Raw genomic sequence first — 13,460 nt, forward strand, 5'->3', positions numbered from 1 at the left:
AGTACAAACTGTTTGCTTTGTTTTAGCATTTCTCACATCACCTGGAAAACTATTCCAAAGTATTGCACCATCAAAAGAAAATGCCTTTCTGCCACTTTCAGTTTTTACTTTGGGTACAACTAAACCTCTACTTTGAGCGTTTCTCGTACTGTATCGATGTACACTCATGGCAGCTAAAAACATACTCTGCTGATATACAGGGGCAGAATCATTCAGAATGTCAAACATTAGTTTTCCTTTCTGAAATTTCCATCTCTTCTCCATATCTATCCATTTTAGACGTGTAAACATTTCATTCGTTGAGGTTCGAGTGTTTGTCTGCAAAACTATTCTTGCTGTTTGTTTGTGTTGCTTGATAAGAATATCCTTTATTCTTTGACTTGAGTTTGTCCACACACTTGAGCAGTAATCATAGTAAGGTAAGATCAGAGCATTTGCTAATAGCTTAGCGCTCTCTTTACAGTCAAATACTTTCTTACTCTATGGAGCAAAGCTAGCCTGGAAGCAATTTTGGCAGATACCTGGGCAACATGTTCATTCCAGGTCAAGTGTTGATCCAACCAAACACAAAGATATTTGACCGTCTTCACATGTTCTACCGACACACTTTCAATCTGAATATCAATGTTTTCCCTGATACCATTTACTCTCTGTGGGGTGCCGACTAACAAAAACTTTGTTCAACCACGACTCTACTCGCCTCAGATCGTCATTCAATACAGTCTCTAGTTCTTTGGGACTCGAAGCGCTATACATAATAGCAGTGTCATCTGCATACAGAACGATTTTGCTGTGTATGACAACAGAGGGTAGGTCGTTAACAAAAAACGTGAAGAGCAGGGATCCTAAAATAGAACCCTGCGGTACTCCTGATTTGAGTGCCAGTGTATCAGATTTTTTCCCTTGGATCATTGTGCTTTGTTTCCGACCTATCAAATATGATTTGAACCATGATATTGCGTTATCACCTATACCTGGAGCGCCGGAAGCAGTTTTGGATTGGGGGGGGGGGGGGGGGCAAATATTGGAGGGGGCTCACGATAGACCATACATATGTTACACAATATACACATACACACACATACGCACACACACACACACACACACACACACACACACATATATATATATATATATATATATATATATATATATATAATATGTGTGTGTGTGTGTGTGTGTGTGTGTGTGTGTGTGTGTGTACAATGGCGTACCGTGGGTCGAGACATGGGGGGGGGGGGGCACCTTGTGCACGAAGAGCAATTTTGAGGGTGTGTATGCTTGTGCGTGTGTGCGTGCGCTGTCAGTCTGCAAACTTAATGGGACTACAATACATTACGGAATGTGATACATTCAACAACGCAGTCATTGAGCAACATTGTAAGTTTTCCTTACATGGATTATGGAATGACGGTGTGAAACGACAAGCACTGTCAGCAACATCAGGAGAATTGCATAACAATAAAATGCGAGCGAGCGGAGCGAGCGAGCTTGAAAATTTTGACATTTTACAGTCCCAAAACTGCCGTTTGTAGCTATATCTTTCGCTTTGGAAATTAAGGGGGGCGCACCGGGCGCAACTGCTGGCAATAACTGGCAGCAACATTAGGAGGATGGCATAACAACTCAATGCGAGCGAGCGAAGCGAGCGAGCTTGAAAATTTTGACATTTTACAGTCCCAAAACTGCCGATTGTAGCTATGTTTTTCGCTTTGGAAATTAAGGGGGAGGCGCACCGGGCTCAACTGCTGGCAATTACTGGCAGCAACGTTAGGAGAATGGCATAACGATTAAATGCGAGCGAGCAAAGCGAGCGAGCTTGAAAATTTTGACATTTTACAGTCCCAAAACTGCCGTTTGTAGCTATATTTTTTTTTTCGCTTTGGAAATATTAAGGGGGGGGGGGCGGCCCAGGCGCAACTGCTGGCAATTACTGGCAGTAACATTCTCTTTTACAATGACATAACGATTAAATGCGAGCGAGCTTGAAAATTTTGACATTTTACAGTATAATAACTGCCGTTTGTAGCTATACTTTTTTTCGCTTTGGAAATTAAGGGGGGTGGGACGCACCGGGCGCAACTGCTGGCAATTACTGGCAGCAACATCAGGAGAATGGTATAGCGATTGAATACGAGCGAGCGGAGCGAACGAGCTTGACAATTTTGACATTTTACAGTCCCAAAACTGCCGTTTGTAGCTATATTTTTTCGCTTTGGAAATTAAGAAGGGGGGGGGCGGTGCGGGCGGGGGTTAAAACACGTTAGTAACAACTAGCGGTGGAAGAGGGACGTATGGAAGATTTTTTTTTCTCAAGGGGGGGGGGGAACACGTATAAAATTACAAAACAAAGAAGAATTTTAAAAAAAGTTGCTTCAAAAGGAGGGTTGGCATGGGCCAGTTGTGCCCGCCTCTAAATCCGCCAGTGCTTAAAGCTAACATTTTGATATTTACACGATTTTCCATAGCCAAAGGCCTCTAAAAACTGCAACGGTTACCGTTGAATGCGGTTGAGATAATCTGCTCACGCGCAACGAAAAATGAATGTCTAAACATTTATGAGAGTTAGAATTACTAGTCTTAGCTAATAAATTTTCCTATTTGTATTTTATTTATATAAACATGTATATATATATATTTTTTTAAATTTATTTTTATCTATTTATTTTTTTTCTTTTTTTTCGGGGGGGGGGGGGGGGCAAAAATGCGTTTTGCCCCCCCCCCCCCCCACTTCTTGGATTGGGGGGGGGGGGGGGGGCGGATTATTTTTATTTGACACAATTTGATATTGGCAATACTCCTTTTTTAGTGAGGTCCTCAGATGCTAAGCGTTTTCACATCCGATGTATCGAAATAGCGCGCTATTTTCTGCCTTGGGAAATTGGAAAATATCTCGAGCTTGGGTTTTTATCGGGCTGATGTGAAAACGCCTATCTGGGGGGTGGCACCCCACCCCCTGGGTGTGGCACACTCTCGCTCTGCGTACTGCACTGCAAAACGATATAGAAAAATATCAATTTCTTAAAAGACACAAACACTCGACCAGACAAAACCCAGTATCAAAGAATGTAGTACACCTCGTGGATGGGTTGTAAACAAGAGTGTATTTTGTTTAGAACCCATCCACTAGGTGGTACATTCTTGATACTGGGTCCTGTCTGGTCGAGTGTTTGTGTCTTTTAAGAAATTAATATTTTTGTATATTGTTTTGTAGTATAGTTTTGTTTAGTACATGATATGGGACACGCCACGCAGTCACACTAACACACACACACTCACACACACACACTTTATTTTGAAATCATTTTGTATACTGTGATGTTATATACAAAGTGAAGTGGATGTCACATTTCACACTTTGCACTTTCACAAAATACCCGAAATTACAAGCCTGAATAAATGATTTTTTTTTTCCATTTCATTTTGTATGCCAGAATGTAGAAGATCAATATGTCAAAAGTGCAGAGTGTACAGACCCAGGGTGTGCGCTGTCAGTGCTGACTGGGTGGGCACTGTGACAGCACCACCCTATGGTGTCTGTACATTCTGCACTTTTTTGACATATTTCATCTTATATACTCGGCATACAAAATGAAATGGGTGTCACATTTCAATCTGGGCACTCTGAAAATAAAGACAAAAACAGATTCTGAAAACAAACTTTTATTTTGATTTCGTAACATATTTCTTCTTCATTGCAATCAACTGTACAAGATAATTCCATCAATCTGTATTTATACTAAAGATTTGATGCTTGACCAAGTCTTTGAGCGATTTTCAAGTCTTAAGACGAAACTGTCGTGAAGGGTAAGTCATGTTATTCAGCTAAATGTCTCGAGGCAACAAGGAATACTGTTGTACATAAGACATAAATCACAAAGCACGTCGCCAGCTATTTTGTTGGTTTCTTGGGAAGAGAATTGAAACCAAGAGAAGGGTTTAAATTCATTTATTGGAGAGCCTCCGTTCAGTTTTATGGTTTAAGATATTAGATTTATATCGTCTGGCAGGAAATACAAAAATGGATTGTGGATCTGATGTAAATATCATCTAACCTTACTCGATGTACAAATGCATGTTTTAACAGCAGTTCCACCCGAAAGTATATGTACAATTAAAAGCGAAACTTGTTCGCGGTCATTTGCCTTCTAAGATCATTCAGATTTTATCATAAAGGAATAAAGTTATCTGGGATGAAGCAAAGAACAACCAGTCCCCAAAAAGACAGCCAAGTCACTTAAGAAAGACTTTAGATGCATTACCGGGGATCGTAAAGGTCGTCCCCACCGTGATGAACAATGTGAAGTACGGGAGGAGAGGCCCCGGCCGTCGAAGATGGCTCTATATGGTCAGCTCTAGTGGGTTGTTTGAGCGTGGATTAGTCTCGTTGGTTGTATGCCCCACTAAGGCAATAAGATGCTCGGCATTCTGGGTCGTAGACTGGACAAGTAACCTGTAGAAGTCTATTAACTAGAGACATAAAGCATGATATCGTTCATAAACCTTTCCGCAATCTACATCTCACTACACTAATCAGAATCGGTACTACTTCTCACTTGTTTTTTTTTTTTTTTTTTTTACTTTTTCAAATAAAAAGTAAACCAAACGGAAGTCCGAGGATTTAGATGATATGGTGGCACATGGTATGTAGTAGCATAGCAATTTTCTATATTTTCTGTTCCAAATATGGAATTCAAAAACCAAAGGCAATGAGAGCTTACAGCCAATTATCACTGCTTAAAACCGTATTTTGCTAAAAATGATGTCCACTTGAGCTAACTGCTAGATTCTATAAATGGTTACGGAACCTGTACAAGAGATGAAAGAGATAAAAGTGGCCTTTCACCTTTTCAATTCACCTTTGATACGACAGGCATAAAAATAAGTAACCAGTTAATACAGGTTCTACACATACAATGTTACATAACTTGTAAACAAAAAAAAGCATTGGATGCACACATTGAGTGTAGTTTGTTCCTCACTAAGACCATACATCTATATAGTCTACAGATATTTCATGAAGCAAATAAATAGATGGATAAATAAATAGAGGGCTTAATGTGTTTTACTTATATTTGCTTTGAATGCCGGTACAAAGGAGCCAAAGTAGACAGCTGCCCGACTCCCGGGAGAGATGATGTCTACGTGTACGAAACGGCCGTGTAGTCCTTCCCGCTCCTCGCCGGCATGATGTCGGATGCCTTGCTGCAGCGAAAAATGACTCGTTCCGACTCCTCCATGTAGCATAGACTCTCCTCCAGCGGTGATACAGGCTGGTCTCTATCCACGCTGTCCCCTTTAATACTTTTCACCAGGGAGGTGGTCCCACCTCCCTGTTTTCACTGAATCTACCCCCTATGGCCAATGACAGGAGTAAAAACTCTCTTCAACGCCCATATGAGAAAATCCCTCGTTTTCATTGGTTCTCACAAAATCAGCAGTTTCTCAATATATTCTGTCACGCGACCCAAAGTGGGTGCGATTAACCCGTTCCATACGGGAACCTGGTGGCTTGTGTATTAAGTCTATGGGGATTTCAGAATTCAGTAAGGAAGGGGTTAACATTCCTTGTCACGGGATTCCAATCATAAGTCTAATTTCATTCAAATGCATGCGAATTCCCGCCAACTGATGTTATGTGGGGCAAACTATACTAGGAACAATACAAAAGGGGCAAACTGTCCACTGACTGCCCTATTGACAAAATACCGTGTCTTCATTGGTGCTACGAACAAAATCAGCTGTTTCTTAGGCTGGGTTCACATAGAAGTAGACGGTAGACGGTAGACGGTATTCGCTATTCGTTATTCGCTATTCGCTATACGCTACTCGGGCATGGAGGGTCACATAAGGTAGCACGCGTGTCCTACTTTAATGTTGTTTTGGCGCCGTCAAGTCGACCCAGTACACCATCACCCGCACCATCAACTCCCTATCCCATGCAGGGAGGATTTCTTCCTCCTACACAACCATCCCAGCAATGTTATTAGCGGTTTCTAAATTGAGATTATATTGCAACGAACCATTTTTGTTACAAGAAAGCTTTTAATTGAATATATGAATACAAAAAAACTGACCCAACTCCACTGGAGGTCATTTTGGGTAAATCAGTTAAAACTGATTATCTTTTAATTTGTTTAATAACATTATATTAATTTTGATCATGATACACAACACTGCATCAGAATATCAGTCTACATGCTTATTTTTGCAAAAGGGCAAATCCAGACCAAAATTTTCATCATTTCATAAACGGGAGATGCTACACACTGCACGAAAATCGAACAAGCACGATTCCCACTATACTTTACTATACGCAGCTATACGGCATTTTCGAATATTGCCCTCTTATGTGACCCGGTATTAGGAAATCCTATCGTTCAATTCAAGCTATTCGCGTGCCCTCCAAAATGTGCACCGTATACCCGAATAGTATACTCCCATGTGAACCCAACTGAAGTGCTTTGACCATGGACATTCATCACCCGTTAATTACAGTTTCTGTCAAAAGTGTTAAAAATATAACATTTTAAACATGCTTTCCTACTTAGATCCTATCATAACTGCCGACAGCCTACCTGGATGAAAACAAGGAGGCGTTATAGCGGTTTGGAACATGGAACTCGAAAGCCAGAAGAAATGCTACTTTTTCAAGTGTCATGCTATAGGGCCTACGCATATTAATTTGCAAAAGAGCGAAGAGATATCACTTGTTTTCTAGCAACCACCAGCCTGCGCCACCAAACTGAGTGTAGATAACATTTTCTAGTTAAGTGAATGCTTTCAAAAGCTGAATTTTATGCAAATGCATGCAAACTCTGACTGCCTGTTGCTATGTGAGGCAAGCAACGGCGAGCATTACAAAGGAGGAAAACAAACAAACAAGTCTCTTCCTTCAAGACAAATTCCTTGTCGTCTTCAGTGCTAACAACCAGAGATTCAGCAGATTTCATACACTATGTTACGCAATCAAAACAGCTTGTGCTTTACATGGGGTCTGTCATATGAATCCTGCAAACTGTGAAATATTGAATTTTATGATTACTCAAGCAATTATCGGCGCATGTTGCCTTTGAGACCAACTTCTGTAGACATAACCAAAGGAGCAAGATGTGTAGACCTACTCCCTGCCCTCATGACAAAATCCTTTTCTTCACCGATGCAAACTGAATCAGCAGTCCCCCCCCCCCCATCCAAGCCATTATATTTCATGTAATTAGTCGTAATATTGGTCTTAGCAGCCATATTGGAATTCAAAATGGCGGGCAAACCGTTCGTCAGAAAGATCACATTTAATTTATTCCATTTCCTAACCAAGCGTGTTATGATATTTATTTGCAACCAATTTCACCGACATTCGTCATTTAGAACTTAAGATAGGGATTTTCAACTTTTTGGTCGAGGCGGCATACTGAAATTCAAAATGGCGGCCATTCGATATGTTTGTCAGCGTATCCGGGCAATTACCCCCAGAGGGCAATTACCCCCGGCTAAATATAATTGGTGGTAAGGTTAGAGTAAAGATTAGGGTTAGGTTTAGGGTTAGGGTTAGGTTCAGGATTAGGATAAAGATTATGATTAAGGCGAGAGGAAGGGTCCGGGGTAATTGCCCAGGGGATAATTGCCCTAGACCAGTTGATCCGTTTGTCAGACATTTCAAATCCATCCGTCACATGAATTTGAATTTAGCATGTCCAAAAGCCCTTGTGTACGAAGCCAAGACAAGAATCTTTAAGCCCTAATTGTTTCTTTATGGCGACCATGATATTGGAATTAAGGCCCGACCAAGTGGTCATGTCTCTTGGATCCGGCAATTTTTTGAATCAGCGCCCCCAAAATACCTCTAAACACAAAATTTCATACTCCCATCTTTTGACACAAAAGTTGTCATGATCTCAGGTTTGCTGTTCCTCATCATCTGTATTTATTCAAAGACATTTCCGTCTGAAAAAAGGGACATCACCGAAACAAGACTGAAATGAGGGAAAAGATTCTTTTGTTAGTGACGATACATGATCTCACAATATCGTTATTGTCCAGACACCTGAATGTACTCATTAAGATGCATATAATCAGGTGTCGGCGACGATCATACATCGAAGAAAGACTGCAGAGAACAGTCCATGTATATTAGGTCCAGGGTAGGGCAAGCCTCCGGCAAGCTGTGCAACTTTTGTGAATCATAAGCATGCATGATATATTAATACATTACTCAATAAAGAAATAAAAACAGCGAACATCTATGCAGGAGAGGAATATAAGCTTTAACGGATTCATCATCTCATCTGATTTGTCTATGGCTGTTAATTATGACTTTGCTGGGAAATCATGAAAAAAAAGCCCTGATTTCCAAATGTTCCATAATAGAATATATATATATATATATATATATATATATATATATATATATATATATATATATATATATATATGTATATATGTATGTATATAATTCCTTAAGGTGTTTGGTTGATGTAATTATTTCTCTTATCAAAAGTCATGTTGAACAAACACTCGATTTTCCTTTAAAAGAACTATAGGGCCTATAATGCAAATGCTGTAGACTTTGCGTTGATTCATGATACACTCGACGGCATGTGGCATGACCAAATGAATGTCTAAATACATGTCATACGTTTCATAATAGTCTTCAATTATTTTTCTTATACGCCCACAAAAAAAAAAGCCCACTTCAAAACCAAGATTCTACCAGTGGCATTATTTGTCAGTCAACTAGGTAGTAAATGATTAATGAAAGAAATTGGAATGTAGGTTTTCCTAGCTAAGCCTAACTGGCATGCTTCCATGTTCAAACGACATTACAGGTAAACATGCAAGTTATGCTCACAATACTGTAAAGGTGCATTCCAATGTGTTTTGTTAATCAAGCAGTTCCTGAATTTGGGAGAGCTATGAATGTCAGGGGGACTGAGAAAAATAAAGGTACTGTATACAACACAGTGTAATTTCGTAATCAAATGTTAATATACGCAATATGGTTAGATATTACCTTTCTTATGAAATAATCAATATGCAGTTCGGAGGTATTGATAACAAGGAGATTTGAAGGAAAAAAAAACCCGTATTATTCCATACACGATTGTAACCACCAAGTTGCACACAAGATTTGAAATTTCTGCTTAAATACGGTTCAAAATTCTTAAAATAAAGAACCCCTTTTTTGATCCCCATATCCAAACTGAAATGCTAAGGGTTTATAGCGTTAGGGTTTATCATGCTATAGAATCCATATGCTATTCGCACAAATTGCAAAGAGACTCCACTTCTTCTCTATTATAACACTTCCCTGGTGTAGTAGTGGAGAGCTTAAGCTGTTACTTTAGACGCGGACGCTATAACAGCTGTTGTCTAGTACTGATCAGTGGGAATCATTGGAAATGCTGAGGGATGATTGTTCCAATTCTTGTGGGATTCATTTAAGAGTACATTATATATCTATTGTTGTGTGAAAATTATTTGCTTCAGAACGGTCTCATATTCAAGTAATGTGCAGTTTAATGCCCCGTCACTGTACAGGCATGCTAACCTGGAAACATTACAGGGGCGGATCCAGGAATTCTGTAAAGGGAGGGGGCGCATGTAATATTTCTGGTGCCACTTCCGGGTTTCATTTCTTTTTTTTTCTTTTTATTTCTTTTGTTTTTAAAGAAAAATAAAGGGGGGCGTGCGCCGGTTGCGCCCCCCTCTGGATCCACCACTGCATTAAACTGCACATTACTTCCCCTTTAAGCACTTCACTTAATTCAAAGCGACTTAATGCATCAGCTTGCCCAACATAGCAATTTATGGAACTCGTATTCAATTAAAGAATGAACCTGCGTAGATGAAGTGACCAGAATGGTTCGTCAGTCAACACTTTGGGAAGCATCAATTGTGCTGTTTTGAATACATTATGGTGTTTGTATTTTTCTGTTAACATTGCCAAATACCTGGCACGCTTGCTGTCAGGTGGATGTACTGTCGGGCACCATTTATAAGGATTACATGAATAATCATAGCATTACAGATGCTTATCTCAGTGAATTTAAAAACCAGTCTTGTCTCTCAGTACAAATGACCTTTTCTGCTCATGCTCAAACTGGAACCCCGAACTGGCTTATTACAGCATCTGGACCTGGCTCTTCGTAGGCCACTTAGTCGTCTCGAAACAGATATCGATCAAGTAAATCCATCCTATCGAAGAATGACTAAAGTCACGTTTACCTCAGTTCTTCAAACATCTCATTTCAACAGTCAACTAAAACGCGGAAAATCATTTGTATTGAAATATTAAAATATTTTTTGACCGAATAAATGTCGGGTAGATTCTTTTTTTTTAATGTAGAAAATGAAGAACAGAATGATTAATGATTACTTTGAAGGCCGAAATACTAATTAATGCAAACTCAACACAAACTCCTATAAGACACAGGTTAACGCTATCATATGATTGTGAAAACCACGTAATATCGATTACAAATATCGAAAAACGACACCCCGAAATACTAATTAATGGAAACTCAACATAAACTCCAAGACACAACGCTATCCTATTGAAAACCACCTAAATCGATTCTAAATATCGGAAAATGACACCCCGAGTCCAAGAGACAACGTTCTAGCTACCCTATGTGAAACTGACCTAAATCGATTACAAATATCGGAAAATGACACCTCGAAATCTTAATCAATGCAAACTCCAAGACACAATGTATACCCTATATAAAAACGACCTGATTCGATTACAAATATCGGAAAATAACACCCAAAATATTTTAAAAATCTAGATATTTGACAACCTAGGTCTCACGAAAAGTTGGTACATCAAATCTCACTCTAGCAGAAGCAAAAAGTTTAGTTCGCGCCACATTAAATGAAAATTATAAGGAAGAGTGGCACAGTGATGTCATTGGATGTATATAGAAGAAAATAATTTTAATCCCAATGTTTGCACTATCGAATTTTCAAGCAGGAGCTTCATTATAAGAAATACCTCCAACACTGGAATGATACGCAGGGAAATTTTCATGCAAATTCCGTTGTGCTAATCACAAATTCCCAACAGTTTCTGGAAGATATTCAAATACTTCAAAATCAAAGATTGTGTGATTAAAAGTGGTGATGAATTATATTACCTTTTCATTGCAGCCTTTGCATGAACAGCGAAAGAAATAGACCTGCTTAATAAGATAACACAGAAAAATACCCCAAATGAAAGTGGATCATTTAATTGTGAAAAGTATGAAAAGAGCACAGTTCTTTCTAGTTAAGTTAAGTTTCGTAGTTATATATAATGACACATGTTAAGATGACTATATTTCGTCCTTTTCTTATATAGTTACTGCATAAGCCTTTTTACAGACTGTGACTTCTTTATCTGTAACGTGTCTTTTCACTCTCCCCCTCTTTCTCTTCATTTCTCCTCCTCTCTCTCTCTCTCGTATCCATTTTTCCTTCATTCTTTGTTTGTGCTGCACTGATAGTCGTTCAACCATGTTTACTTTTATTCTTCTTCGTCTAAATAAGGGTGTTTAAGTCCACACATTTAATGTACCAGTATCCACGTAACGTTTAATATTCGTAAACTGTTATTTAGTGAAAGCACATTCAGGTTGTAAGAGGAGGCGTCTCACAATGCAATTTTAAGACTCTGATAGACAAGTTAATAGAGATAGATAGATAGATAGATAGATAGATAGATAGATAGATAGATAGATAGATAGATAGATAGGTAGGTAGGTAGATAAGTAGATAGGTATGTATGTATGTATAAAATAGGTAGATAGATAGATAGATAGATAGATAAGTAGGTAGGTAGGTAGGTAGGTAGGTAGGTAGGTAGGTAGGTAGGTAGGTAGGTATAGGTAGGCAGATAGATAGATAGATAGATAGATAGATAGATAGATAGATAGATAGATAGGTAGATAGATAGATAGATAGGTAGGTATAGATAAGTAGGTAGGTAGGTAGATAGATAGATAGATAGATAGATAGATAGATAGATAGATAGATAGATAGATAGATTAGATAGATAGATAGGCAGATAGATAGATAGATAAGTAGGTAGGTAGATAGATAGATAGATAGATAGATAGATAGATAGATAGATAGATAGATAGATAGATAGATAGATAGACGGACGGACGTATAGATTTATGGACTAACAATAATAATCAGGGGAGAATAAAGAGTCATTGTAGTCCTCGATGAAGAAACCTCTTATTCAATGTTACTTAACAGTCGCATATAACATTCGTAATAGACCAACTCTAAAACACCGCCAGCAAACTCAAGCAACATCGTTCCTAACAGCCCATGTCTCATAGCGAAAGAAGGGAAGAAAGTGGAATGAGACATTACAATCACACTGCACTCGGCAAACAAGATAAATCCTTGTACCATAGTTGTTGTTGTTGTTTTTTTTTTTTTTTTTTTGGGGGGGGGGGGGGGGGTCTTTTAGGGGGAATGTTTAACAATCCTGAACACACTTTTCACATTTCTTTTGAGTATGAATAATAAGGTCAGAAAAAGCTGGATATTTCTAAATGTTTTTTTTTAATGCTTGTTTGCATGGTTGTTTGTTATGCTTGTTTGCTTGTTTCCGCAGTTGAAAGACCAATGATGTCAGGGATTCATCACTACGTTGTTTTCCTCTTTCTGTGCACAAAGCAACATGATGTTTGAACGGTCCTCATCTCTTCCGGGTACCCCCCCCCCCCCGCACACACACACACACACACACACACACACACACACACTTTTCAATCATAATATCTTATCTTAAATATCTCCTCATTCTCTTCTCCTCTCATCCCTTCTCTTCTCTTTATTAGTACCCTCTTTTTCTTTCCTCTTCTCTCCTATTTTCTCTGCTCTGCTCTACTTCCCGTGTTTCTTCTCCGAACAAGATGGTGGTTTGATCATCAGCCATATTGTCTTTCCTATCTATCTATATATCTATTTATTTATTTATTTATTTATTTATTTATTTATTTATTTATTTATTTATTTATTTATTTATTTATTTATTTATTCATCTATGTATCTATCTATCCCTATCTACCTTACATCCCCTTATCTCTACCTAAAACCGATTTAAGTTTCTATCTATGTATCTATCAATATTATGATTCATTACCGACTATAGGATATACATTCTCTTTTCTCCCTGCGGATTTCTCTGTTCTCGTTTTATAGTAAATGTTTGTTAGATGACCATCAACCTCTTCATCTCCGAGTTACCATGCTCATTTCTATTGTAAACCTACTTAACTTTCATTCATTTTCTTTGTTACATTATTGTCATAGTAGCGACCGCAACCGATCAAGCATTTGGGATGTTTATAATGCATGTTTCTCTTTTTCTAAAAAGTAATAAGTATGATCGTTTTATTCGAAACAATGGCATTAGAATCAATTGTGGCACAGCTGTGCACTTGACGTTCGCTGGTTTTTATCTG

This window comes from Diadema antillarum, unplaced genomic scaffold (assembly GCF_040938485.1).
Source record: "Diadema antillarum isolate AM-2024a unplaced genomic scaffold, OU_Dant_1.0 seq00000536_RagTag, whole genome shotgun sequence".
In the NCBI taxonomy this organism is placed as follows: domain Eukaryota; kingdom Metazoa; phylum Echinodermata; class Echinoidea; order Diadematoida; family Diadematidae; genus Diadema; species Diadema antillarum.